The following is a 12786-nucleotide window of genomic DNA, read 5'->3' as shown; positions in this document are numbered from 1 at the left end:
CTAATTGACATGAAGAGAAAAAATATGGCGCTGGGAAGGTCATGTAATGCGTAGATTAGATAACCGGTGGGCCATTAGGGTGACAGAATGGGTACCAAGAGAAGGGAAGCACAGTAGAGGACGACAGAAGACTAGGTGATGCGAAGAAATTAGGAAGTTTGCGGGTGCTGGTTGGAGTCGGTTGGCGTGGGACAGGGATGATTGGAGATCGCGGGGAGAGGCCTTCGTCCTCCAGTTGACATAACATAGGCTGGTGATGATGATGAGGTGGAGCAGGAGAAGGAACCACCCCCCGACGCGGTGTACGCGACAGCAGCAACAGCAGTGGTAAAGTCGAAGGAAGAGGCAAATGAAGTTTCGCTTTGAAGCTAAGACTACATAGAAAAATATATGACAGACATCGAGAATGGTTATAGCCTTCAATGCACCGTATCAAACGTTATACGCAGCAGGGTTATGCTACATCAGGCTGCTGGGCCTGCTGACCAGACTCAAATATTTTATCACAGAGCCGCAGTTATGGCTGACTCACATAACCTCTCGCTTTTTGCCAGAAATAAAAGGCTTTAACTATTTCGCACGAAAGCCTGAGATAGAGTTCAACTGGTGTGCATGATTTGTTCACGCACTCAGACATTTTCAAACGTTCTGTATTTTTGTGATGTGTTTATGTGTGTGTTGTTCTTTTTTTGCGTGTGTTTGCGAATAAACGTCAGTTCTTATTTATTTATTTATTTATTTAATATTTATTTAGTCATTCACTTATTTTTAATGCTGCTGCTCTCCTTCGAGAGCGTTGCAGTTGGGCAGTACAATAATTAAGCTGTACAGTACAAGGAAATCAAAGTATAGGTTATACAAAAAAGACGACATCAGCAGCGCAAGTTATACATACTAAACAAGTAAACCGTGTAAGATCAAACGGGATAGTAACACTTAATAACGGGATAGTAATAACTTAATGTTTGAGTTCATTAATTAATCGGGAATATTTATATATTTAGCAGGAATAAAAATGATTTGAGTATCTCTAAATGACGGCAAGCAATATTACCTTGGTTTTCTGCAGCTACGTGGCACTCGTAGTATTTTAAGCTATGGCTTAAGTTAGCTGGGACAGCCTGTATATATCGGGCTTTGTGGGGTTAAATTGTAAGTGGACATGCTTGATCTTTACGTCACGACCGGAACAATAGAAACGGCGATTGTAGCTCTTCAAATGCAAACAAGGCTGCGGCAATTGTTCCACGGGCAGCGATGACAAGCTGTTGCTATGTTCGTGGGTGTACAACAGATGCAATTATTTCACTACTTCCCTCATTTTCTGCCGATTGCATCCAGCGTGCTCACTGGTTAGGTTCAATCACTCCTGCCAAACCGCGTCCCATTAGTGCAAAGTTTTTGAACTTTAAAATTAAAGAAAAGGCGTTATCACTGCGTGAGCAATTCAAAACAAATGACATATCCATCAGTCAGGACTTTTCACCCGGAACGCGCGTAGCTAGAAAGAAACTAATGGACTTTGCTCGTAGCCAACCACAATCGTCCTCGTCCCAGCTGAGTTACAACAAAATGTTTTTAAACAAAAAATGCTTCATGTATAATGCTGCCTCCGATAAGGTAGAAGAAATCGAGCTATGTGGAAGACCTGCTGTTCCTGCACCTAACCCCGGCCCTTCAAGCTAGGAAAGCGCGAGGGGTGATGGGCACTCAAGCTCTTCTCGTGTAACTGCCCTTTTTCTAATACAAGAAGTGTACTAAACAAATATAACTCCTTACCATCCGCAATACACACACTTTCTGCTCATATCAGTGCACTGACGGAGACCTGGCTGCATGACAACGTTCCAGATGTGGAAATCTTCCAAGATACATACCGTTTCTGTATTTATCGTTGTGACAGAGATGCGCGCCGTGGTGGCGGTGTGCTCGTCGCTGGCTCTAAACATTTTTTATCATCGCGCATTGACGTCAACACTAACCTAGACATCATCTGGGTGTCTTTAATAATTGACCATCAAAATATAGTCATTAGCATTTGTTACCGTCCTCCCACATACACTGATTCTTTTGTCCCGGAACTTCATGACAGTATTAATGATATTTTCTCACGTTTTCCTTTATCTGCCATATTTTTATTCGGCGATTTTAACTTTCCTAACATAATGTGGAACACAGAACCAGCTGCTATGTCGCCATTTTCCTCTCAAGCTCACGATATTTTAGAACTATGCTCTACGTTTTCATTATCGCAGTTAACCACTCAAGCTACTAGAATCACACCTGTCTCAGCCAACACCCTTGATCTATTTCTTACAACTAGACCTGACTTTGTTTCTAGTATTTATTATTTACCAGGTCTAAGCGACCACTCGTTCCTTTCCTTTTCTATTGTTCCAAAAGCCAGCAAAATACGCAAAACAATTCGTTTGATGACAAACTTTGATGAACGTTTTATCCAATATAACTGGGACATGTTTTCAACTAAAGTAAACAAATTAATTGAAAAATACATCCCTGTTCGTATTATCACGTCTAATCCTCGAACACCATGGTATAACTTCCATATAAAACGGCTTTCTAATCGAAAGAAACGTCTGTATCGCTTGGCGAAATTATCATCCTCAAACTCACGCTGGACGGCCTATAAATTGCATCCGATACTTACATTGCAGCATTAAAGGAAACTAAAGATGACTTCATGTCGAATACCTTACCCTAACTTCTGAATTCTAATGTTTGAAAGTTTTGGCGTATGATTAACTCCTGTCTTGATAACTCCTTTGCCTTGGTAGACACAGCTGGCAACCCCGTTCCACCTAACCAACGTGCTACTATTCTTAATGACACCTTCTCAAGAAATTTCTCTGTAGTTACAAATACTAATCTTCCAGACATTTTTCATTACAGTTACCCATTCATGCCTCCCATTATTGTTGACACGGCTGGAATTGCGAAACTCATCAATAACTTTGAACACCATTCCTCCCCTGGTTATGATTCTACTGATTGCAAATTTCTCAAAAATACTTGTGTCTACAGTTCAATCATACTACCAAAAATATTTCATCAATTACTTGACACATCAACTCTTCCAAACCAATGGAAAATTGGGAAGGTGGTTCCAATCTTTAAATCGGGCAATAAAAGTTCACCATGTAATTATCGAACCATTTTCATTACTAGCACATGCTGCAAACTCTTAGAACATATTATTTTCTCGAACCTTGTCACCTTTCTTGAATCTAACTCCTTTTTCTCACCAGCTCAACATGGCTTCCGGAAATCATTTTCGTGTGAAACACAGCTCATATCAATTACTCATAAACTGCGCCGCATTCTTGATTGTTCTTCGTTAGCTGACTGTATTTACTTAGATTTTTCTAAAGCATTCGACAAGGTCTCCCACATACTTCTTTTTGATCAACTTAGTCAACTTAATATTGATAGTAGTCTTTATTTGTGGATCAAAGATTTTCTTTCAAATCGTTCCCAATTTGTTGTAGCCAACGAACTTTCTTCTAACCAATGTCCTGTTCAATCTGGAGTCCCACAAGGATCCGTATTAGGCCCCCTTCTATTTCTCATTTTCATTAACGACCTTCCCTCTTTAGTTTCATCTAGTATTCAGCTTTTCGCTGACGACTGCGTTATTTTCCGTGAAATAGTTACTGATAACGATGCTAACTAACATTCTCCAGTCAGATTTAAATTCTATATCAAACTGGTGCAATAATTGACTTATGAAATTAAATATTAACAAGTGTAAATTGATGTGTATCTCTCGAGCATCCAGTAGTCCTGTTCCAAATTACCTAAACAACTCTGCCTTAGCCGCGGTTTCCTCCTATGAGTATTTAGGCGTTCATATCACTTCTAATGTAAGTTGGTCTCTGCATATCGAGAAGATAATTAACAACGCTAACCGCATGTTAGGTTACTTACGCCGTAACTTTTGTGCAGCCCCTTCGTCTTTAAAGCTCTTATTATATAAAACCCTCATTCGATCTAAATTAGAATACGCCACTCCAGTCTGGGATCCAAGCATTAACAATTTGGTTGCGTCAATAGAAATGGTGCAGAATCGCTCTACTCGCTTCATCTGTTCCTGTTATAAACGCACTGCTAGTATATCTTTTATGAAATCTGATTTATCTCTTCCATCTCCAGTATCCCGCCGAAAAATTTCGCTTGAACCTTTTCCATCGGCTTTACTATCACCGTACCCACCGTGACGAATTCATTCTTCAGCCACATTATATACGAACCGTGTTGACCATCGCTTTAAGGTTGGCATCGAGCCATATCATACTAATACCTTTCTTTACTCTTTCTTACCTCGATCTTCACAAGATTGGAATCACCTTTCTTCCGACATTGTTTCCATTAATGATAATACCCGATTTAAATATGCCTTAGCTAACATTGTATAATAAGGATTTACCATACCTTACCATGCTTTGTGATATTACGTTTATTATGTTCATTATTACTTTGTTATTATTATGTTACTATGCATTGTGTTTATTCTCCACCCACTCCCCTCTGTAATGCTTCGGCCCTGAGGGTAAATAATTAAATAAATAAATTAATTAATTAATTAATAACATATGCAGTTATTTTTCAGAAAAAGTTATCCTGCCTAAAATAAAACGAAATTGAGACTCGCAGCGATCTAGCATGAATGTTCCAGGATCGTTACTACATTGCGCAAGTCTTCTCACGGGTGCATTTCTTTGACAGATGCGAGTACTTGATGCTAACTTGCCTCTTAAGAGAGCCTGTTCAACCACATTGACCATAGTGCTAATCCTCATTGTACGATCGCAGCGCTTTCAAGTTAACACGTTGCAACGACAAATAAAAAATTATCCTTGCAAAGTGAATAGCATGTAGGTATTGTAATGACGGTATTTAAGTAAGATCAAAAAGGGGGCACACACAATAAGAAACATAGAGTAGGCATGTGCACAATGTCCATTGAGAAGTGCGGAAAGCTTCGAAAGAGGAGCGTGTATCTTGCATACCACTACACAGCGGGTAGCAAGAAATTAAAAAGCCACATGATTAATAGGCACATGCTACTAGTTGATTGGCCATATTATAGGTATCCTCGCATGAAACGTTAAATGCACGGACCTTTTCGCCAACTAACAATAAGGTGTAAGAAAATGGTATGTTCAAAACAACGAGTGCCTGTTATTCATAATTTTGCTCACATCACTGACAAGAGTCTTCAAACAGACATTACCCATGAATTCATTTAATGCGCTCATATGAAATCCCCCTTTAGCATTAACTTAAAGGCTGTATAAGATGAGCCTATCTGGCAATATTTTTTATTCAATTGAGGCTTGTAAAAACAACTGAACGCGCTTATTTCAGCAAGAGGCTCAAAGCTGATCCGAGCGCAAGACTCATGAGTAGTCCAACAAAAATCATTATTCTAACCCATATTATGTCTGATTCAGGTGAATTAAAATGGGCCGTAGGCATTTGAAAAAAGTCGCAGTTTCTCCCGAAAGAAATGCCGATTGTTATAGCAAATTATCAGAGAGATAGACAGTACGATTTTGTAAAAAATTCGCTTATCACTAAATTAACAGGCATGATGTCACGCACGCTCAGGTAAACCATGAACAGCTATCCCTCGACGGCCGCGGGGACTCGCTGTGTAAACCCTGGGGGGAGTTAGCGCGGTAGCTGCAGCAAACGAATTGACCTTCGTACATCTCTCACTACAACGCGAACGAAACGTCGACTGCACAGCGCATACGAAGCTACCAGCGCTCTACGCGCATTCTGCCAACGATGCGGATGGCTTTGAAGATGAGGCCCGTCGCGAGAACTTTGGCCACGTAGTAGATCGCTTCCAATATACGGCGCCTGCACGGCCGCACCGTAAGCAACCGCCGCCTGAGAAACCCCACCCCGTCGCCTCATCCTTGTGTCCCGCGTGTGACAGGAGAGGGCGCGCTTCCGCCCCACATTGCTCGCTCGTGCATTGGCCGGCTCACCTTGGGACGCTTTCACTTGCACATGCAGCATACGGCACGCGGCGACGATATTATCGCCCTTCAACTTCATACGGATCCTCACGGCGGCGCCGACGCCGACGGTGACAGCAGAAGTGCGCCTCGAGTGTCTATTAAATTGCTATCGCAATAAAACATCTTCAAGGGCAATCGCTTGCTGACGGCTCCCGAACCTTCGCTTTTCTTTGACAATAAACTAACCGAACTCCGTTACACTGCGACTTAATTAAGCTCACATACTGGTACAAACGGGCAGAAATTGTTCTCACCCTCCCAAAGACTGCGTCTATGAATGAAACCCATAAAATATAGGTCTAGTTCACTACTACTCCTTTAGCGACTGTTTCCCCGAAAATATCGGGTGTATGTATCTTTTGTATTCCATAAATACTAGGCCTTAATGGGATAACCCCATTGACCACATCTTCATTAGAACATTGACAAAACTTCAGGTTTCTATAAAGAAACTTCGAAGGGCCTCCCCATGTCATTTCGGAAGCGCGATCTTCCATGTTGAGCCATTTCACAAGTACACTGGACCAATTTAAGATTCTTTCCGTACTAATGACACGTTCAATGATTTGCTCTGTCTGTCTTTGCCTGTTCCTGTCGTACTATCGCTCTACAGGACTTGCTCAGTGAATCAGCATGCTGCAGTGAGTAGATATCGGCCCACTAGAGGTATGTCTTAGAGCTGTAGATGATTTTTCTTTACATGCAGTACAATAAGTAATTTGGTTTAACACATGAAACATGACCAACGCCCCCAACGTCACCGAGAATTGCGGAGTCTGGAGTATGACTCCCTATTTACTTTTAACCCAGGTGCTTCAAAAACATTATGTTTTCTGAGAGAATTTCTGCAACAGTGCAATCTTTTCGGTGTGCTTTCCAACGAACGTTGGTGATTGAAAAAAATCGAACAACACCCTAACGACCTCCTAGTAGGCATATCTAAAATCAATAAATTGGTAAATGAAGAGATGTGATGTACACGCGTCTATAATAAACTTGTCTCTTTTATATTCTATTCATTTGGAAAGTACCAGACGTATCAATGTGGCTGTTATTGCTCTTAAATATGCAACTACTGCCTTCGTACGTGATACGTTCGGAATACCGAACAAAATTTACCCAAGAAGCAGCTGGGATCGAAGTGCTGCAGAGATAGAAGACAATTTCCTCGACACATACGAGTCCTAATTGAGTTCAACACATAATTATCTTTAATAAATATCGTTGGAAGTATGATATGACCGGCATTGTTCCCCATCACACCTTTTCAATTCTTTAGAATCGTTTTAGAGGAATTGTTATTATTGCAAAAATGATATCAATAAGCCTAAAAAGAGGGTCGGAAGTTTCAAAGCATTCTGACACCACTATAACATTTAGGGTCCTGAAACAGGCTTTGTCTATGAAACTTTTTCTAAAGCACTATGAATCTGCAAAATATTCCTTGGATCACTTACAGCGTCGTGGTCTCGGTATTTGACCCAGAATTTCAGATGCTGAAGAAGCTGCAAAGAAAGGTGAAAGCGTAGAGAAAGCAATATTCTTACGCGGCTATTCCGTTCAACATGATGATCCGCTCATCATATCATACTGCATAGTTGAAAACACAAGTGTCCAATATATGTAGCCCATGAATGTTGTTTATATTGTATTATAGTAAAAAAATAAAGACAGTGGTGAATCGCTAACTTGACAAACAGCTACGGAAGAAGGGCAGATTGAAAACAATGGTTGCCTCGCTAAAACATGATAAGAGGTAACAGTGGAGAAAGCTGTGCATGCTGCATATATTGGGTAGAAAGCTATCATGACCATGCATTGTGAAAAATTCACGCCATTGTTGACCTTGCAAATGCGAGAATCCTTTCTCACGTAAAATAAACGAGCCTGCGTTAAGATAGCCGTGTGTATTAGACGTATGTCAAGTTGACTTTTGCTAATGTCTTCACTTTTTTATAACTCGAGTAGAGGATACAAGTTCAAGTTCAATAACTAATTTATCTGACGCGCTTGTAGATTGCCTGGAATAATTAATATGGTTGCAACGCCTTGACGTACGTGTGCTTCAAATGAGCTTGGTGATATTTTGGCAGCTGACCTTCAGGTATTATGAATTGGAATGGCGCTCTTTTAATTATTCAAGACATGAGAAAAAGCTAGTCGCACGTACGATATTGGATGGGGACGCAGTATGCTTCACGGTTGTTAAAATGTTTAGCTTGAATGAATGTAATAGAAACACAACGCATACATTGAGGCCAGTCTGAACTACTACGATGGCACTTTCACACAAACTACCTTGCGATATCTATGGACAGTACTAGAAGGCTTCAGAAACTTTCACCTACCAGAACTGTCGCAATTCGCCGAGTCACACGCAATGCATCTTAGGCGCTTTCACGCTCTGCATCGCTCCCTTTTATTACTACGAGAGCTGCGGTTATCTTACCGGCAAACATTACTGAACTCTTCAATTTCCTTAGCCGTGGCCTCTTCTTTTTTTGCATCGCGAAGCGTTCACCTGCTGAGCAGACGACTTTAATGGACATATGCTTGCTGAATCCGGCACTGTACAGTAGTTGCAAAAATGCAAAAGAGAACTCTTGCTATGCCACTTCATGGGGTGGTCATTTAGGTGCTCAAGCAGCTGCCCGCCGACAAACTGAAATACGTGCACGAACATTTGGAGCTCTTTCAAATATTGTGTAAGAAAACCCCACAAAAATGAACGCATCCGGCCAACATAAGCGTCCAAGATTCAGCACCTAAGAAAATGTAATATTCTCTAGGATTATATTAGAGACGTATGTCATGCCTACTATCGCTAAAAAATGCATTGATGTTCCTCCAAATTATAATTCATAACAATATTGTATGCATCGAAGCACAAATGTTACTAGATCGCCCTCGTATTTCGTCGCCCAGTTTTCCAACGAATATATCGTATATCGCATGAAAAAAAATTTCGGCTTTTGAATGAATAACATTTCTGCAATAAAACCAGCACGTGATTTCCCGTTTCACGTTTGCCGCATTTCGGGCAGTGGCCATTTGGTACCATTCGCCAATGTGCTAAAAGGGGACACGACAGTAGACACCCTATAATATTAGAGCTCCGGCACCTAGTCAGGGATGCGATTTCTACGCCATCTGCTGCATTTTGTTGCACTACATTATGATTCATTGTCTTTTATATTGCTGATCAGTTTTCGTTGATTTGCTTCTCTGGCGAAGGAATTATCCTTTACACTGTGCAAGTTCATTGCTTCCACTTTCACATCCCGTCGAGTAACGGTTCTCTATGATTTGAGTGGTGCTACGTGTTGACCTCCTGAGTACCTAGTCACTGTGAAGCTAGTCTTCAGGCTGCAACGCCAGTGCAGCAACCGTACGTTGGAAGTATCATCACCGAATAGTTTGTATGGTGTTTTTGCTACAAGAGTTTTAGTGAATGTTGGCATGTCTCTGTGACAAAGGCCACCACGGCTTGTGGGAAGCTGCAAAACCTTCGTTTGACGTTTGCGTGTTTTTCTTCCCGGCGAAAGGTTTGCGTAACAGAGCCGAGGCTTTTGGCTATGCAGCAAGGAAAAAGTGCATTGTATATTATATAAAAAAAACTGGGCCACGCCTGCATCTTTATTTCTCTGGCTCTCGCTGTTAGTGAAACGTGAACCTCCCTTACTTTGGTACAGCGCCTTTCACAAGAAAATGTCAAAAATTTATATGAGAAAAACTGCTAGAGGAACACAGAATGACTTTGGTGATGGTGATAATAGGCCACATTAAAACACGCGCATTGGAGCTCGGGAGATATTGAAATACTTAGGCGAATTATTCCTCGACATTCAGATGCAAGGCAACCGGCAGATCAGTCAACGTAAAATTCTGCACAGAGTGTTCGCATTTTGAATGCAAAGTCACAAAAATAGGATTTAAATTTAAATGATCAACTTGCTGTTTCAGCGACCACCTGCAAGAATAACGAAAATCTCAAAGAGTCAAGGAAATAGCTGGTCCTTAGCACATAGAGTTAATAGAACAACTCTAGAGGAAAAGCTGGGCCGGAAAAGTGGGAACCTCTAGGGCGCCGCCCTGTTGCTACCGGTGAACGTGGCCAGCGCAATTACTATTGAAAGAGCTGAAAACAGGTACAGGTCACCTTATGCTTTGTCCTCTAAAAACGCATACCTGACGGCTTTATGAAGATGGTGCGTTAATATTAAGTTTACAGAAAGCGATCGCTAAGTCAGTGACTTATGTAAATCACGATGTACGCATTCATGCAATGAAGGATGACGCGAATTTCGGTTTCGAATCTGTTATTTGGATGCGTAGTAGTTTCGTACAGTTTAGGTTTGACATGCGATCGCGCGTCGACATCGGACGCTATGGCATACTTATGTGCCACCGAAGCCTAGAATTGCTCTGGCATATACCTTCCCATGTAAGTAAACGAATGTATCTCCTTGTTGAGAATATCACGCGAGTAGGCAGCTCTTGTGGTGCATCACAATCGTTTGGGAAGCGTCACAGTAGAGCATTTTTCTACATGCGGAGCGGTGTTTGCAGGTTTCCCTTCAGTAGGAAATTGCTGGACAGGCGGACCAGCGCACTGGAATTGTATTGGCTAAGCCACAAGCAACTTATAGAATCTGTTTAATTGTTGCACTTTGAACAATCATGCTTCTACAAAGGCCACAGCAGAAAAACAGCCCGATGCCGAGTATTTCTGTGCCACGAAGTAATCAAGAGGCGAGTGCCTAATGCGGACGAAATCGAGTGCATCGATACTTGGAACGACAGAAAGCTGAGCTAGTTGGTAAGGATTCATTATGCAAAGCAGAGGTGAGGCGTGCAGACAGGACACAAGAGTAGAGAAGTGGACGGCGCTCGTGTTGTCCACTTCTCTACTCTTGTGTCCTGTCTGCACACCTCACCTCCGTTTTGCATAACAAGTGCATCAACCCCCATGTTAATAGCGTAGGCGTTTTATTAACTGTGCAATATTTTCAACACTTCCTTGCATGCCATTTCATGAGGCATATCTTTTCTGGTCACAAATTTGTGCAGCGAATCTATTTGCATGATCGACTCCGGGCCAGTGGGACCGTTCACTTGCACTTGATGCTGAGTCTTTTACATGTATCCATAAACTGCAGATATGCACATCAGATCCCTGCGAGCATTTTCAAAATTCAATTATTTTAGACAACAGGCACATATGCAATACTGACATAACCTCAAATACCACTAAGCAGCTGGGACACATTTTTGTTGACCATACTCGCCGGTAAAAGAAGTACATGGTGTGGACAGCTCCAGCTCATTTTCTTAAATCAGTGCGTACAAGGGGTATGCAAAAATAATTTTTTTCTTGCGCACCGATTATTTTGCTGTATAAGCAAGAGAACTTCCCACGTTAGTGTAACGTATCTTGTACATCACACTAATATGTGCTTTAATTTACCAAGTGAGATGAGTTACTTTTGTGGCCCATTCAGTCAAATCACACTGCAAGCTGCATTCATCAATCTTCAATTGGATTTTGCAAATGTTTAATGAAACAAGTTTTCCTTTTATGTAGATAGGCAATGGCAAGCCCTTCTGTGTGTTCCAAAGGTAAAATTTAAGCTCTAAATTAAAGAAGACATTTCTAGTCAGAAACAAGTAAAAATGGTGAATGCACAGTATCAGAAGCCCCAAGATACAGAAATTATGAGAAGTGTCGAATGATTGTAAGAAAAGAGTCGTATTTGAAAATGCAAGACTCTTTAGTGGAGGTCAAGCAAGTCAGTATAGGTCGAATACTCTGCAAAATTAAGCGAGTGAGGGGATGTCAAACAAGTGGTCACGAAATGCATTGTTCTTCTGCAAAACAAAAGCTGGTTGCCATTACATAAGTCACTTTAGCATCATGAGACTGCTGCTTGCTAAATTCAGAAATAAACCAAAAAGCAAGACACGCAAAAATAAAAATCAATTTAATGATGCCCTCTCCACAGTCGGATAAATAAAAACAAACACATCACATCTAATGTGGACATATCAGGCGCCTTGTGAAACACTACAGGAAAAATTCAGTTTCGAGCTATGGCACTTGCCGCATAGATGTGGGGGGCCTTGCACTAATAGTGATAGTTACCACTGCATTCAGAAATTGAAAGCTTTCATGCAGACAAGGATGATTCTTTTATATTTTTGGCTACCACTTCAAATGCCTCCACCAAGTGTTACAATGCTGCACGCAGCCATACTAAGGATGTCGCAGCAACACCTGCAGGTAAAAAGCAGAAGCAGTCAAAGTGCTGGTGTGTTCTGGACACTGTGTTTGAAAACTTTTACGCAAGAAGAGTGCAAGAAGCAGACATGACAACTGCGTTTATTTCCATAATTCCCCATTTGAATGGCCTTTTCTTTTTGCTTAGACAATGCCTACACCTAGCCACAGCAGCTCCCTCATAGACTCCGCAAGCCAAGAGGCCATGGAGGCAAATGCAGGTAAGAGGCAAGAAGCAATAGCACTGGTATCGACATTCATCTAATTTCTATTTTTTTCTTTCGTTAAGGCAGCCAGCACACCTCGAACAGCCACCTTGTCTGCGGGTGTGTCACCCTAGTCGCCAAGGAAACATTTGAGGGAAAGCGACAGGCAATGTGAACAGCCACTTCTCCATGTAAACGATACTCTTTCTCTCGGATGACTCCTACGCCTCGCCTCGCCAGCACACTTGTGTAC

The sequence above is a fragment of the Dermacentor andersoni genome, chromosome 10 (genome assembly GCF_023375885.2).
Source record: "Dermacentor andersoni chromosome 10, qqDerAnde1_hic_scaffold, whole genome shotgun sequence".
Classification (NCBI taxonomy): domain Eukaryota; kingdom Metazoa; phylum Arthropoda; class Arachnida; order Ixodida; family Ixodidae; genus Dermacentor; species Dermacentor andersoni.
Note: the sequence above shows the minus strand (reverse complement) of the source record.